This window comes from Galeopterus variegatus, unplaced genomic scaffold, assembly GCF_000696425.1.
Source record: "Galeopterus variegatus unplaced genomic scaffold, G_variegatus-3.0.2 Scaffold516, whole genome shotgun sequence".
Classification (NCBI taxonomy): Eukaryota; Metazoa; Chordata; class Mammalia; order Dermoptera; family Cynocephalidae; genus Galeopterus; species Galeopterus variegatus.
The window spans coordinates 70929-88286 of NW_007726627.1; positions in this window are offsets into that span (position 1 = coordinate 70929).

Sequence of the window (17358 nt, forward strand, 5' to 3'; positions counted from 1 at the left end):
AATTTGTTCACTATGTTAAACTAATTTTTCATTTTTCAGAAATCAAAAGATCATTCATTAATACTAACCCAATGTAAGAAATATCTGAAGATAGAATGTGTTTCACTTTTATGAATGGGTTGTGTGTGTGTGTATGTGTAAGTATATGTGCAAGTGTGTCCTGTCTCTCCTGCTCAATCATAAATTCATTGAAGGTTGGAATGGAATTTTTTTGTGTGTTTCCCAGCACTGTCACCTGAAGGGTAACTAGGGGTTGGTGACATTTGTATGAGTATGACCTAGATTATCTTACATTCATAATAACTTATAATTTATAGAAATGGAAAGAATTTATCTTACATTTATAGAGTGTTTGCTATGAGCCAGGTACTGTTTTAGGTACTCGTGTGTATTATCTCATTTCATTCTTACTACAAAACTTTGAGGTGGAAATGTTGACATTCTTTAGAGTTAGCCTCCTAATTTTATTTGCTTGTTTATTCATGTATATGAAAAATTCTGCTATCTGCCCCATCTTTGCTATCTTTCCTGGGCTCTGCAGCTCTCCCGTTACCATGGTCTTCAGTCTTTATGGGAAAAATGAAGTCCCCTTTTCTTCATCCTACTGAGAGGAGGAAGATGCCCCATTTTAGCAGACAGTAATTTTTTCCCTTTAAATTATTTTTTTAAATTTCTATTATTTTTAAATATGTAACGCATGTACATGTTAAAAAATTCAAATGAGCAAAAAGGTACTCTGTAAAAAGTGAATTTCCTTCTCACTCCTTTTCGTTCCCCATTTCTCTACCCAAAGGGAGATACCTATCACTAGTTTCTTGTATATTCTTCCGTAGATATTCTCTGCATTAACTCATACAAATCTACATACAAGGGTATTTCAAAAAGTTCATGGACCCTGTGCTGGCCAGCCACACACACACAAAGAAAAAATTGTGGAAAGATTCGAATTATCTTTTAATTCTATCTTTCCACCAACTTTTTGAAGTACCCTCGTATGCAGATACATGCATCTACATGTCTTAGCTTTTTATTTTTTGACACAATTGTAGTACTATTTTATACCTTGATTTTTCCTACTGTCAGTAGAGATTGTTTCATTTCATTGGATTGTTTCATTCCATTGCATGTAGATCTGCCTCTTAATATTCTATTTGTGGGTGTACTGAACTTTTTTTTAAAAGCAATTTTCTCATTTATGTACATTTAAGTTCTCCCAGTTTTTATTTCTCTGTTACAAACAATGCTTCACTAACACTAACATATATAATAAGTCTCTTTAATGCAAGTAAATTCCTAGAAGTGAAATGACTGGACCAGAGGGTATATATATATATATTTGTAATTTTATAGGTTGCTTCAATTGCTTTCCATGGAGGTTGTACCTGTTTATATTTTTAGTAACTTATGAATTAGTGCCTGTTTCCCACACCTTTGCCAAGCACAGTGTTTCGGAATATTTGATGTTTTTTTACTGATAAGAGGAATGCAAATTGAAACTACAGTGAAATAGCATTTTTCACTTACTATGAGTGAGGTTGAACACATTTTCACTTGTTAAAAAGCCATTTATCTTTTTCTGTGACCCAGATTTTATATTTATGTTCTTCATTTTTGTTGTTGGAAAGTTGCTGTTTTTCTTATTGATTTGTAAATGTTATTTACATATTAGGCAAATTACAATATCAGCGGGGCAAGGATGAATTATTTAATAAATGGTGCTGGTATGATGGGCCATCTATATTAAAAAATAAGATTCAGTTCCCTATGTCTTCCCATATACAAAAATTTATAGATCGACTAATGTGGAAAATCAACATGGAAAGACAGATTTTAAGCTATTAGAAAATATATACAGGTAGGTGGTATCTGTATGACATAGTAGTAGGGACTTTTCCAGACTATTTAGGAAAAGATTGATACATCTAACTACAGTAAAATTAAAGCTCAACACGACCAAGGACATAAATAAAAATAAAAGAAAAAGGACAGTGTTTGCACATAACCAATAAAAAATTAATATTCTGAATGAATAAAGATCTGTATTTCAGTAAGTAAATGGGAAGACAGAAGAAAATGGGGTAAAAATAACAGTTCTCAGAAGAAGAAAACAGAATGATCAATGAATATATAGAAAACTCTCAATTTCATTAATAGTAAGGGAAATGCAGAGTAAAACTCCAATGAAATACCATTTTATTTCCATCAGATTTACTAAAATTGATAAGACTGACAACATCAAGTGTTGAGGGAATGTGGGCAAATAGGAATTTTCATTACTATAGACAGGAATGTGAGTTGATAATACCTCTAAGGAGAGCCATTGGCACAGTGTGTGTCAGGTTAAATGTTTGCATTACTGTAAGCTCAAGAGTCCACTTGTAAATCCTGGAGAAACTCTTGCACGTGTGTACAAGTAAATTCATTGTAGCATAATCTGTAAAAGCAGAAAATTGGTAACAATTCAAATGTCCATCAGTAGGAGATTGTATTAAATAATTTTTATGGATTAGTTATATAATAGAATGCTATACATCAGTTTAAATAAATGAACCAGAAGCTTTACATATATGAACATAGATAAATCTCGATGACAGTGTGTAGAGAAACAAAGCAAGTTCAGATGTATATATTGTGTGTGTGTGTATGTATATATAGTTTTTTGTGTTAATTTTTTAAAAACCCACAAAACTAAGGTGTATAGTATTTATGGATACATACATATATGGTCAAGATTTATGCACAGGAATGATATACGCTGACATCAGGATAGTAATTGTCTCTGGGGAAGGTAGGGAATAAGGAGATCTGTCCTAAAGGATATCTGTAATTCTTTATATTTTTAAATCTGAAGGCAAATATGGCAAAACATCATTTCCTAAATATTGGTGTTATTGGTGTAGATGTTTGTCTCTGTATTTTTTGATATATTTTAAATATACATTTTGAATTTTTGCACATACCGTTTTACTATGTTGAGATAGTTTGTGCTTTATGCTATTAATATGATGAATTTTCTTAACAGATTTATTAATTTTGGATTTAGGTGTGAAGCCTACTTGGTCATTAAAAAAATACATTGCTGGATTCTATTCGATAATATTTTATTTAAGATTTTTACATTAATATTTGTGAGAGTAGTCTAATTTTTTTTTTTTAATTTTCCTTTTGATTTTGATTGTAATGTTATGCTGACTTCCTGAAAAGAATTTGGAGCTTTCTTTCTTTTCCGTGTTCTGGAATAGTTCAAATGTCATTGGAATTGTGTGTTCCTTCAGTGTGATAGAGTTCACATTTATAGTTTATTTGGTTCTCTACTTTTTTGGAGAGTGGAGGGCTAGTTTTTGGATGACTGTTTTGGTGTCTGTATGGCTGACTTCCCTGTCTTCAGGGATCAGTTTGGTATTTATATTTTTCTGGAAAAAATCATCAATGTTTTAAAATTTTTCGGACAAAATAAACCCGTAATATTCTTTTCCTTTCTATTATATCTACAGTTTTCCAGTTCTCATTTATTAGTGTATTTGTGCTTTTTCCTTACTTTTTTTTTTTTCCTGTCTAGGTTACCTAATTGCTTAGTTATTTGGGTATTTTTTTCTTAAAGAACCAGCTCTTGGATTTATTGGTATTAACTACTATTTTTCTAATTCAGTACTTTCTGCTTTTGTCTTTATTTATTCCTATCTTCTGCTTTGTTTTTTCATTTTGGGGCAACTTAAATTACCAAATTTAAGATTTAATTTATTTGTATTATTACTTATTAATACTAACATTTAAAGTTATGAATATTCTTTTGATCACTGATCACTGCTCTAGTTGTATTAGAGCTTCTGATATGTTGTGATTTCATTGTTCTTTTGTACTTAAACATCAGTTTTCAGTTTTGTGTGCCTCTTTTTTTAGAGTTTAGAATCTGATACTCCTCCACAAAAGCATAGATAGAAATGATTAGATACACTAAATTTTTCTGATGGAAGTTGTTACCAAAGAAATTGTCCCAAGTGCAGGAAGTGTTCCTGGTGTGGCACTCCTGCCAAGGTGCTTGGAGATGTCATAGGACTATTACAGCTACTTGTAAATGTGTGTGGGACCATTGTGGGGGTAAGGCTGGTCTGGAGTTACACAGTATTTCTTTCCAGTCTTCATGCCCCTGATGGCTCAGGACTGGAAGCTCTTACACGAGACAAAGCATGTTTTCTGGAATGAGGATGGAGGTGCATCCTCAGTTTTTACCAGTTAAATTTTCAAGTGACTCACAGTTTAAGAGCACCATGAAATCTGCTTGCAGGTGCTAAATTCAAATTATCTGACAAATTTTTCAAGCTATATGTGGGTGCTCCCTGAAGACCGTTCTGTTTTGACATTGTAGTCGTTGTTGTCTATAAAGCACTGTTTTCATAGATATTGTAATATTTTAAGTAAATTTGTTGCTATCATTTTATAAAAATGAATGTTAAAGGCTTTTTGAAAATGATACTGCTAGTAAAAAATGTGAGGAATCCTTTGCTTCAACCAAATGTTTATTTGATTTAAGCTGGCTGTCTGTGTGTTCAGTTGTGAAAGAAAATGAAAATTAAAGATATTTAATTCGGTATTGTGTTATCTAATAGTGGGTCAAACATTTGATAGTATTGCCTAGTTTTCTTGCTCCCTCATGCCCCCATGTAACATTAAGCCCATTGGAAACTTTTTATACTGAACTTAGTATGTCCTTTTAGGAATTGTTTTAGTATCAAAGTAGAAAACTTTGTATAGTCCTTGTTTGAATTTACTCCAGTCTCTAGGTGTTTTATTTATCTTCATTGTTCCAAAAGAATTCACGCTCATTCTCATGTTTCCCCCTCCAGATTAGAAGGGAGAAGTCACATCCCACATTTCTGTAGCTGCTACACAGCATTCAGGGCCTTTAGGACTGTCTGATGAATGCACACAGTTGGTGAGATGAAAAGTGTTGGCCTTGTTCACTTCCAGGGCTGGACCAGGGTGAGGCAGGACACCTCAGCGTCCTGAATTCAAGGAGGCACTTAACTCCGCTGTTTGTGCAGGTACAAGGTCACCATGGCATGATTCTTAGAATGAGTGACCCGTTAAATTTTGTGCCCTAGGACCCTGGCTTCCCTCTCCCTCATCCTGGTCTTGTTCAGTTCCTCTTGCCTACTTCTGCAAAGACTGTTACTTTGAGCCTGTTTGTCCTCACAGTAACTAAGAAATCACTACCTTGTTCGTTCAGGTTCAGATAACTTTTGTCCACTGCTGACTGAGTGAGAACCAGTTATTTTTGTGGATTGTTTAAGAAATAATGTCAGTGCCACTCTTCGAGGATTATATATTCAGTAGGAAAGTCTTGCTACTGGGAGCTTCTTCCTAAGTTCAGTCCTTTGGGATCCTATTACAGCAGAGAAGGATCTCAGATGCAGTGATATCCTGGTTCTTCCCAAACCAGTAGGCATCATGAGGCCCCTCAAATATCTAGTACTTGCCTCAAAATATGATTTGGGTGGTAGATATGTGATGTTCTTTCTACCCACTGTTGTCATTTTCATGGCAAATAAACTTAATGTTTTCTTAAGAATAACAGAGGAGCTGTTGTAAGTGAAATGGAAGCATAGTTTCCTTAGAACTTTCCAAGAGTTACATACTATTATATTTTCAGGTTAAAGGATAGATTAGCTTTTACATCAGACCTGGTTGAGTGAATGTGAAGAATAATTGTGATTTGGAAAGTCTTCTATGTTCTATGGTCTATGTATGCATACACTAGTTTATTTTTATTTATTTGTGAGAATGGGAAAAGAATCGTTAAGAAGGAAGCAGAGTGCTGTGCCACAATGCTTTATTATTTACTACACTCTAGGATTAGTTACATTTTGAAGTAGATGCAGGATTGAATATATATTGTATATATTTAGTATATCGATTATTTATTGCTGTGTTACAAGCTGCCTCTAAACTTAGTGGCTTAAATGGGTCCTTTCTTGAATGACACAAGCAGTTATACAACTCTCGAGCTCTCTTCACACTGGACTTCCTTTAGAGTATGATATCACATTTCTCTAGTCAGAGTAGTTTTTTCATTGTCTGTAGAACACACTCATTTGTGTTTCAGGCTGGCTGCCTGGAATTTCATCCCTCTTCCTCATAATCCATGTCCTGTGGTTTCATTAAGACAAACTATCTCCTTTTCTAGCTTTCTCTTAGATTCAAGTCTCTTTAGTTTTCTTTTTATCTGGAGCATATATCATCTGTCTTTCTTTGTCTTTTATGACATTAACATTTTTAGACAATTACAGGTCAGTTGTTTTATAGCCTGGTCCTTGATTGGATTTTTCTTCTTGTTTCTGGCAGCTGGAAGGTACAGGGATCCAAACCCAATCTCGGTTTTTCTTTTTTTTTGGTGACCGGTAAGGGGATCGCAACCCTTGGCTTGGTGTCGCCCGCACCACGCTCAGCCAGTGAGCGCACCGGCCATCCCTATATAGGATCCGAACCCGCGGCGGGAGCACCGCCGTGCTCCCAGTGCCACACTCTCCCAAGTGAGCCACGGGGCCGGCACCCAATCTGGGTTTTTCTAATGCTGCCTCAGGATTAGATTTTAGGTTATACATCCTGGCCAGAGTACCATGTAAGATAAGTTGTGTCCTTTTCCTGTAGCACATCCAGAGGTACATCATATGTCCATCTACTCCTCCTTGATAATGCTACTTAGTCAAGGTATTATCTTGCTTCTCTGCTGTATACTTACTGTTTTTTAACCTTGCAGCTAACAAGTGCTCTATGGGAAGTCACTTTGAGTACATATCAAAATCCCATGCCTCATCTCTTTAGATTTAACCTGCATTGATGAATTTTGCCTGCTCCAATCTGTATTATATATGTGGCAGAATGTTAATTTTCTCTCTTTACCATTCTTTCCACTTTTAGTAGTCATCATTCTATTGTAAGGAAGAGACCTCCATTGGTACCTAGTTATATGTATCCATTTATCATCATTGTGGTTGATAATCCATTACTGTTGTGAGGATGCTAAAATTCTTTCTGATTTTGCTCCTTCAGTGTGCACGCTTTTTTGTAGGACAGATTTCTAGATAGAAAATTGCCAGCCATGTACATTTATACTTTTAATAGATATTGTCAGTTTTGCTGTCACAAAGTATATTAATTCCTACCAGGAGTATTTGAGCATGCTTGTTTCCTCACAACTTTCCTTTTTCTGGGATCTTCAATCTTTGTATTTTTCTTATTTAGTGGGAGTGAGATGGTTGGAGAACCCCATTGTTTTAATATACATTTCTTCCTTAGATTGGATTCTTTTAATGGCTACCTTGGAAAATGTTTTTGCCATATCTAAATTGGGTTATCTTTTTTCTTATGATCTGTAAAAGCTCTTATTTAAAATAACTAGGACACACCAAGGTCAAGGATTCAGATCCCCATACTGGCCAGCTGCCAAAAAACAGAAAAATAAATAACTAGGACAATTAGCCCTTTGTAATGTGCTACATATATGTTTTTCATTTAGACTCTATGGAGCTTTATGGTATATAATGTTTAAAATTTTTACTTAATCAAATTTTCTCATCTTATATTCTTCTGGGTTTTGTATAATGCCTAGAAGGCCTTCTCTGTGTGAAGATTATGAAAAGTCATCTATCTACTTGTCTTTTTTAAAAGGAATTATTTTTTATATTTAATCTTCAAATGATCAGGAATCTATTTTCCTATCATTATTTTACTGTTCAAGGCCAGACCCATCACCTTTCCTTTGCAAAACAATTCTGCTTTCCAGTGACATTTGTACCATTGTAATTTCCATGACCCAAGTTCACAGTCTTCTCTGACTCTTTGTTTATCAAAATCTCTCTCTCTTTTGGCTCTTGCTATTGGACATTCTCCTTGTTCTCCACTTTAATCTTTAACTTTCTAGTCAGTTTTCCAACCTTTTAAAAATGGGTGTTTTTCAAAATTCTGGATAGGTAGGAGCCATGTACCTTGTTACCATTGTATCACCACCAAGACCAGCACAGTGGTTGGTACATATGAGAAGTTGTGTTTATTGAATGAATTGGTGACTGAATGGGTGAATGTACTCCATCTTTGTCCATCAACTATTTTTAGGATATTTCCACATTGGCCTCCAGATGTCACCTCTGAAATAACATGTTCCCAAACAATCCACATAGAAGATCTGAACAAGATATTTTATAATATTCTTATGAAGAACATGGCAAAATATGGGCTTGTTAACCTTTCAGTTAGGCATGTTAGTAATTTACTGATCTGTTGTATAAGTACAGTATTGCCTGCTGGAAGGATAAGGGAAAATGACTTTAAAGTTTTAATTATATTTTGGGTTCAACATAAGTAAAGAATGTTACCTGATTTCTGAAATTGCTAAGATGATCTTAAATGATCAGAAGAATAAATCCTGCTTTTTCCAATGACACTCTACCTGGAATATTGCGTTTGGTTTAGGGATATCAGTTACCCTGAGCTCATTCAAAGCTAAGGGCTTAGGGGATGGTGAAGGGACTGGAAATTATGTCACAGGAAGAATGGTTGCTGAAAAGGTGAATGCTTAGGTTGAAGAAGAGACTATTTTGGGGTTGGAGAGTGTCTTTTATAACAGATGATCAGGTAATTTATTGTCCAAACCAGGACTCTTTGAGAGTAGAAGAGGGTGCTATTAATAATTACGCTGGGATAAAGGACATCCTCTAGGACTGTCCCAGCAAATGGAAACATATGGTCACTGACTTAAAATAATTTTCAAATATTTGAAGGTCTGTCATGTGAAAGAAAGATTGGGCTTCATCTGTGGGAGAGATAGGACAGGACCAGTGGACATAACTGTAAGAAGACGTACATTTTTTTTTCCTTAGAATAAATCTCAGTCTAATTCTTCAGTTGTTGAAGAATGGAATGGGCTGCCTTACAGGGTGGTGTGTTTCTCATCACTGTTGATGCCAAGAATTTGCCAAGCTGCCCTTTTTGAGGCTTAATAATATACAAAGTTAGTCGAATTGATTTGTAGCAATCCATCAAATGTTTGTGTACTTATTCTTTCAAAGTACTATGCAGATGTCCATTTTCTCATTAAGTTTAGCTTAGCCATTTGTATACTCCTGGCCTTTTACTAGAGAAGGTTAGAATTCATGTTTTTGGTTGCTTTTATGATAGACCTTTTGATCTGTTGTACCAGCTGCAGAATCCCTGCATTCTGTAGTGCAGCATAGCCCCCTCCTTCCCATTCAGTGGTGTACAGGGCCCTCCTTTTTTTGTCTCTGGCCTTTTCTACATTCCAGCATCTGCTCTTCTCTTGTCTGGAGATGTCTAAGTACTCATTGCTGCAGCTTCTACTGCTGTTGCCTTGTTCTCTGTAGCATTCTTCTCTATTTCTAAATATCTTTCTTTTTTATTTTTATTTGTGTATCTTGGTTTTTATGCTAAACAAAAGGTGTCTCTTCTGTTCTTCATGACAGAATGATCTCAACCTTAAAGAGTTGCAAGTTCAATTCTTTCTCTGGGTCCTGTGGTCATTTCTTGGCTTCTGCAGGGCACTGATTATGTACTTCATTCTTCGGTACTTGTTTAGTCCTTTACAGCAACTCTAAGAGGCAGATGAGACTGTTTTCACTTTATAAAGAGGTTTAGGAAGGTTAAATAATCTGCCTGAGGTGACCCAGCCAGTAGGTGTCTAAGCTGGATCCAGGCCAGGTTTCTTCACTTGTCTGCATTTATTCATTGGGCCAATGTCAGAGTGCCTGCATTGTGCCAGGTCCCATCTGAGATCTCCAGATCCATAACCATTCACCTTCCCCTTCCCTGCAAATATATATATTCTAGCCACATTGGCATTTTTCTGTACCTCCCGGGTGCCAAATTTCTTCTTGCTTGGTCAGTAAAACAGTTGCAGCCACTGTCCGCACAGTGTTTGGAGTCTATCTGAGTAAACAGGCATAGAACAATATTTTGTTTTAAGCATCTTGAGTATTATAAGGAGAAACACAGTGTGTAATGGCAGTGGGTTATGTGGACCTTGACTTACTCTGGGAGTCAGGGAAACTTTCCTGGGGAGCTGAGAAAGTAACATTTAAATGGAAACCAGAAGGATAATAGAAGTGAGCTGGAAAAGTGAAATAAAAGTCTTTGAGCAGGGAGAACCGTGGAAGTTCAGAACGAATCCTCTGTGTGTGTGTGTGTGTGTGTGTGAGAGAGAGAGAGAGAGAGAGAGAGAGACGAAGGGAGGGGAGGTGGCTTGATATAAGACTGGAGATTTAGGCAGGGGTTAGATCAAGGTCTTGGTGGTTTATTCTTAGAGCAAGATATATTTTTTTTACTTTTGTTTTTATTTATTTTTGAGTATGTAAACCAGTCACATAATTTGATATTCAAAAGATGCCAAAGGGTATAGCAGTGTCATTTCCTTCCCACCTCTGTCTTCCCTTCATCCAGTTGCTTTCTCTGGAGACAACTATAGTTCTACTTCTCATGTATCCTTCCATAGATATTCTGTGCATATATAGGCAGATTCATAGCTATATATTTTTCCTCACCTTTTAAAACACAAATAGCAAAATATTATACAGACTGTTCTACACACCTTACTTTTTTTTAGTTAACATATTTGAGATGTCATTCCATAGAAGTATAGAAAGAGCTATTTCATTCTTTTTAATGGCTGCATAGTATTCCATTGTAAGTATATACTCTAATTTATCTAACCAGTTTATGGGAAGTGGAAAACAGGTTGACGAGGAGGGCCAATAGTTCAGGGGGAAATAAAAAGTAAGCCATTTCAGTAGTTCAGGAAGAAGCTGATGTTGACTTGGATTCAGATAGTGGCAGTAGAGGTAGATATTAAGTGGCTGTATATAAAGAGATTTAACACTATGGAGCAAGAAGATCTGGTGATTTATGGAATATTAGGGATGAAACTGAGAGATGACTCCCAGCCTTTCTGGCTTAAGCATTTAGGTAGATGGTGATGTCATTTAGCAAGTTGGTTAACCCTGGAGGAAGGGCAAGGTTAAGTTCAGTTTTAGACCGGTTGAGTTTGGGAGGTATGCAGATGGAGGTGTGCAGTGGTCATTTGACTATTTAAGTCTAGAGGTCAGGAGAGAAGGTTAGTGTTAAGATATAAATTTGGGAGATAATATTGTACAGTAATGCGCATTTACAGCAATGGTAATTTACATTTTGGGAATAGTTGAGATCATCCTGGTCAGTGACCTGGCCAAAATGTGGAAGTGGTAGAACGTGATCCAAAAATCATGTCCTTTTTATCTTTGAGAAAATGATATGTAATTCTATAGGGTTGTTATGAAAGTCTACTGAATGAGTTTGTAGAGGTTATTAAAATTTGTTATTTGATAACAAAAAAGCACATTTAGTAGCATTTGTTGAGGAATTTAGTTCAGTATTCTGCTAATATTGTTGGTTGCCATACAACTTTGCAAGTCTTCTTTATTGCAAATACATTACAGATAGTTGGAATTTTACAATTTTCTCCCAATCTTTCATTTATTCACTTAACACATACTAAGTACCTACCTTGTATAGGGTAGTGTTCATGAAGGATGTTCATGTTTAATGTTGTCTTGTAGTAGTCTTGTTTTCAGTTGCTGCTCTTGCTTTGAAATTATTAATTTCAGTTACCTGAGTGTCATTATATTCAATTTAGTCCTCTGTGCCTTTTTGTTAATGTTGTGATGCACGTACACAACAATGGTAGTTTTTAACCATACTTTTTCCAATAACAAAACTTTAGACATGTATGAATTGTGGTTAAAATGTGAAATATTCATACATATATGTGCTTATTGCTAAAACACACTTTGTATGTATGTATATTTCTTCCAGATTTTTCTTATGTAGCCACACTTTCCTGTTACTACTGAGTTCTTTTTCCACAAAAGAACAGAAATGGTGAGTGGGTGATAGGAAGTCATCTCTTTTGAGGTGGCTATAGTCAAAGAATTTTCGGAGCCATTGGCATAGTATAATGGCAATCAACTCTGACCTAAGCATTAACTTAAAAAAAATTATACATACTTTGTTCTTATTTCAGAAAGATTGAATTAAAAAAGAGAAACATTATATGATGTTTATTATCGTAAAGTGTATTGGCTTTATAAAGAAAGTAGTGTGGTAGATGCAAAGCTTAATATTTGATAGATATATTCCCTCATTTCAGATTCTTAACTTTCTTAAAACCATTTTATCCACATTAAAACTGACTTCTTACTCACAATTCAGTAATAAGAAAACAAACAACAAACAGCTCATAAAAAATGGGCAAAAGATTTGGTCAGATTCTTGACCAAAGAAGATAGACTGATGGAAGATAAGTGCATGAAATATACGCAGTATCTATCATTAGTCTTTAGGGAACTGAAAGTTAAAACCTTAATGAGATACCACTACACACCTATTGAATGGCTAAATAAAGGAACAAACAAGCAAAAAGTCTGTTAATACCAAGTGCTCAGAGAATGGGGAGCAGCTAGAACTCTCATGTGTTGCTGGTGGGAATGGAATATGATATAGCCACGTTGGTAAGCAATTTAACATACCTTTACCACTCAATCCAGCAATCCCCCACTTCTAGGTTTTTTTCCAAGAGAAATAAAAATACATGTCCATCAGTTACTGAATGGATAAACTGGCATTTCCATACCAAAATACTACCAAAAAAAATAGTAGAAAAGGAATGAACTGTTGACACATGGAACAACATGGATGAATCTTAAATGCATTATGCTAAATTAGTGTTTCTCAGCCTTTAATTATTACTCCCCCTCCAGCCCTTTTAGATATTTTTTTCCCTAATTGCCCATTCCACCCATGAAATTTTAATACTACAGATATATTGTATATCTGTTTATGTACTGTGGTCCTTTGGAGAACCTAGACCATTGTAATATCTAAGGTTTTTGTGACTGCCAAGAGCCAATTTTTAGCTCCTGGGGGCAATATCCCCCTCCCTTCACACATTGAGAAGGCATGGGCTAAGTGAAGGAACCCAAATTCTAGTGGCTACATACTGTATGATTCAATTTATATGTCATTCTTGAGAAGGAAAAGCTATAAGATCAGAGAAGAGATGAGTGGTTGCCAGGGGTAGAGGGAGGGATTGACTACATAGGGGATGCAGGAACTTTTGGAAGTGATGGTATTGTTCTATATCTTGATTGTGATGGTGGATGCATAACAGTATGCATTTGTCAGAATTAATAGAATTGTATCCCAAAAGGGTGAGTTTTGTGGTATTTATACCTGACTAAGCCTAACTGTCCCAAACATGGTGTCCTGGGTTAAACCTGGAATGGTTGGGGGGCGGGAGTGGAAGATTGGAAGTATCAGAGGTTGATCATTTTGGAATAATTCATCACAAAGTGTAGTCTGTATGCTGAGAGATTCATATATAAATAAAACCATAAAATCTTTCTGGAAAAAAAGATGCACAACGCAAAATCTAAGGGGCAATGGAAAGATAGTGTAAATGGAAGTTGTCTAGGGAGTCATTTAAGGATTTGATGACCCAGCCTCCTAAAGGACAGAGGCTAATCGAGATTAATCATGATTGGAAGTCCTACTTTTTCATTGGGAGTGACTAAAATCAGGTTGAGATTTAATTTGTAAAAAGAGGAAGAACAGAAGAAAAGCTGCTTCTGTGTCTTAGTGGGAGTTGACTTATTGTTTGTCATTCTTACTTTTGGTAAAAGTTCCCCAGCTCCCATGGCATCCAGTAGGGGGAAAAGTTTTTATGCTACATTTGCTTTTTTTATAGTTAAAGCTGGACTTTTCTCCCTTACTAAAGGCTGTAACTGAAGTATGTTATCCTCTTGTATCAAAAGGAGCCTGAAAAAGCAGGGGTGGTGGAAATACAGGTTTTGCTTTTGGAATACCTTTAACAAAGGTGTTTGAATGTGTAAATGTTGCCAAGAAATGGAGTTTCCTCCTCCATTAAAGTTCTTATGTGTAATCATTGTATGGCTTCTGATCATGAGCCAAAATGTTGTATTTTAAATGATCTGGTGATGAATGAGCTATTTTTTCTTTTGAAAATCCTTACTGAATTGTCACATATTTTGGGAAAGTTCCTAGATACAGAAAATTCTGCTTCTTGTACTCTTTATACTACAGTGGTAGGTAAAAGTGTTGTAGTAAAGGCTGTTGACTAATGCAGATATTAAGGACACTACATTATGGGTATCTTAGTGTATCTGAAAGTCATGAAGAAGACATTACTGACTTCATTTATCACAGAGAGACAGGCATCTTGTCAATACCTATTAGTCAGTGATATTTACAGCATGCCTTCTGGGGTTAGAAAACACTTTTGTTTAGTTATACAGAATACAAATGAAACTGAAGATATGGAGTTTTCACCACACTTTCAACTGGCCTAATAGTATAACATTGCTCCTAACCAGTCGCCTATCACCATTACAGAGGTGCTTCTGGTAAAACGGATCACCATGGATGTTGACCTTAATTTGGCTGAGGTAGTGTCTGTCAGGTTTTTCTACTCTAAAGTTACTCTTCTCTTCCTCTTTTCCATACTGTACTCTTTAGAAGAAAGTCCCTATGTACAGCACACACTTAGGAAAATGGGGAGTTATGCTCCATTTCCTTGAGAGTTCAGTATATACATAAATTAAAATAGCATTTTTAAGAGCTAGCAATGGACAATTGGAAACTAAAATTAAAATAATAACATTACATAAGGCCTGCCCAGGGACTGGAAACCCCTCCCACAGCCAGGCATAGGACAGCACCTTCGGGCCCAGCCTGGGACCCGTTGCATGGAGCTGGGGACTGGACCTCCCCCCCTCACAACCAGTCACACTGCCAGCACCTCAGGGCCCAGAGATATGGAGCCAGGGACTGGACCCCCCTCCCACAATCAGGTATACTGCCAGTGCCGAGGAACATGCCAAAAACATTTCCTCCATGTGGGTAGCCCACAACAGTCACCACAATAACCATGGCTGCTGTGAAAGTGGCTAGACACCACAACCACCACGCAGATGGTCTGCCAGCCTCTGGAGTGCATTGACACGAGGAGAGTCACCAGCAGAGTCCAAAGAAAAGAAGAGGATGTCTCTCTCCACAAAGCTCATTCCAGAGTGACAGAAGAAGCATCTGCTCTATGATAATAGTGGGGGAACTGAACACACCTCTCAGCATTGGACAGATCATCTAGGCAACAAACAAGAGAGTAACCATTACTCTTTCAGAAGGAGAGAAGAAATCTAGGGTAATTAGAGGGGGGAGGAGGGAAGGAGACGGGGATGAGGATTGGACAAGGGGCATAAAGAACAATTATGATTTGTAACAATATATATGCTGGTAATATTGATTTGATCAACATATCTCAATGCAAACATATACAAAATATGTATAATCAATTATGATTCAATAAAAATTAAAAAAAAAATAATACCATTACAACAGCTTCAAAAAATGAAATGGTTAGGTATAAACATAACCAAACATGTTCAGAAGCCATATTATGAAAACTCTAAATTGCTGATGAAAGAAATCAAATACTTAAATAAATGGGGAGATATATTTATGGATTGTAATACTAAGCATAGTAAAGATGTTGCAGCTTGAGTCTGAAGGCAGTCTAGACAGAATTCCTTCTTTCTTAGGGGTTGTCAGTCTTTTTTCTCTTAAGGCCTTCAACTGAATGAATGAGGCCCACCCACATTATGGAGGGTAATCTGCTTTAATCAGGATCTACTGATTTAAATGTAGATCTCATCTAAAAAGTACCTTCACAGCAACTTCTAGACTAGAGTTTGACTAAATATCTGGGTACTGTGGTATAGCCGAGTTGATGCATAAAATTTACCATCACAGCAATCACGACAGTATGGTATTTGTGAAGTTTAGATACAGATAAATGAGACATAACAGAGAATACAGAGACCAACCCAAATATGGACAGTTTATTTTTGAAAAAGGCTCAAATGCAATTTGATGAAGATAGTATCCTTTTTTGAACAAATAGTATTGAAGCAAACATCTATATGCAAAGAAAAAAACCTCTGTGTAAGCTTCACACCTTAGATGGAAACTAACTCAAAATGGATCATAGATGTAAATGAGAAATTATAAAAATTTTAGAGAAAGCATCAGAGAAAATCTCCATGGTGATTTGTTAGGCAAAGGGTTCTTAGACATGACACCAAATGCATGATTCATGAAAGAAAAAATGATAACTTAGACTTTATCAAAATTAAATACTTCCGTGAAAGATGCTGCTAAGAGAATGAAGTTGAATTTACTTTCATATGTTTGTTTATAGGCCATTTGTTTTCCTTGGAAATTCCTGGGTGGGATTTTTTGTTTGTTTGCTCATCTTCATGTTGGTTTGTTTACCTTTTATTGATTCTTAGAAGTTCCTTACGTATTTCAGAAACAAATCCTTGTTAAGTTCTGTGTGCTGCGAATATCTTCTCACAGTTGTGTCTTATTTTTTTACTGTTTTTATGGAGTTTTTTGATGAACGGCATTTCTTAATACAGTCAGATCTGTCCATCTTCTCATTTATGATTGTGCATTTTATTTCTTGTTTAAGAAGCCTATTTCCTGAAGTTATAAAGTATTCTACTATATTATCTTGCAAAGCTTTAGAGATTTGCCTTTCACGTTTGGGTCTTCAAATCACTAGGCCTTGGTTTTTGAATATGGGGTGTGAAGTATGACCAATTTCATGTTATACCTTGTATGGATAACTCATCATCACAGTACTGTGTATTGAAAAGTACAGCCTTTCCCACTGAGCAGCAATGATACCTCTTCCACATCAGATTCTGTGTATCAAATGTCCATCTTTGTGTGGGTCTGTTTTTTTGTTGATATTCATCTCCTTTTGTCTGTTTATTCATTTCTTTTGCCAAAATCACATTGTCTTAAATATTATAGTTTTATAACAAGTCTTGATATTTGGTAGGGAAGGTTTCCGAGATTATTTATATAAGTACAGTGATATCATTTACAGATAATGACACTTTTGTTCTTCCTTGCTGCTTCTTGATCCTTTTATTTCTTTTTCCTGCTGTATGGTACCAGCTTGGACTTGCAATACAGTGTTGAATTGAAGTAGTAATAATGGGCATCTTTGTCTTGTTCTGAATCCTACAGGGAGTACTTTTAATGTAAATAGGTATTTTGTAGACAACCTTTATCAGTTTAAGGAAGTTTGCTCTGTTCCTAGCATGGTAGGAGCTTTTTTTTTTTTTTTTTAAATTAATTGAATTTTATCAAAAGGATTTCTGTTTCTTTTGAGATAATCAAATGTTTTTTCTGTGAATGGCACAATTTATATTAAATACATTAATACATTAA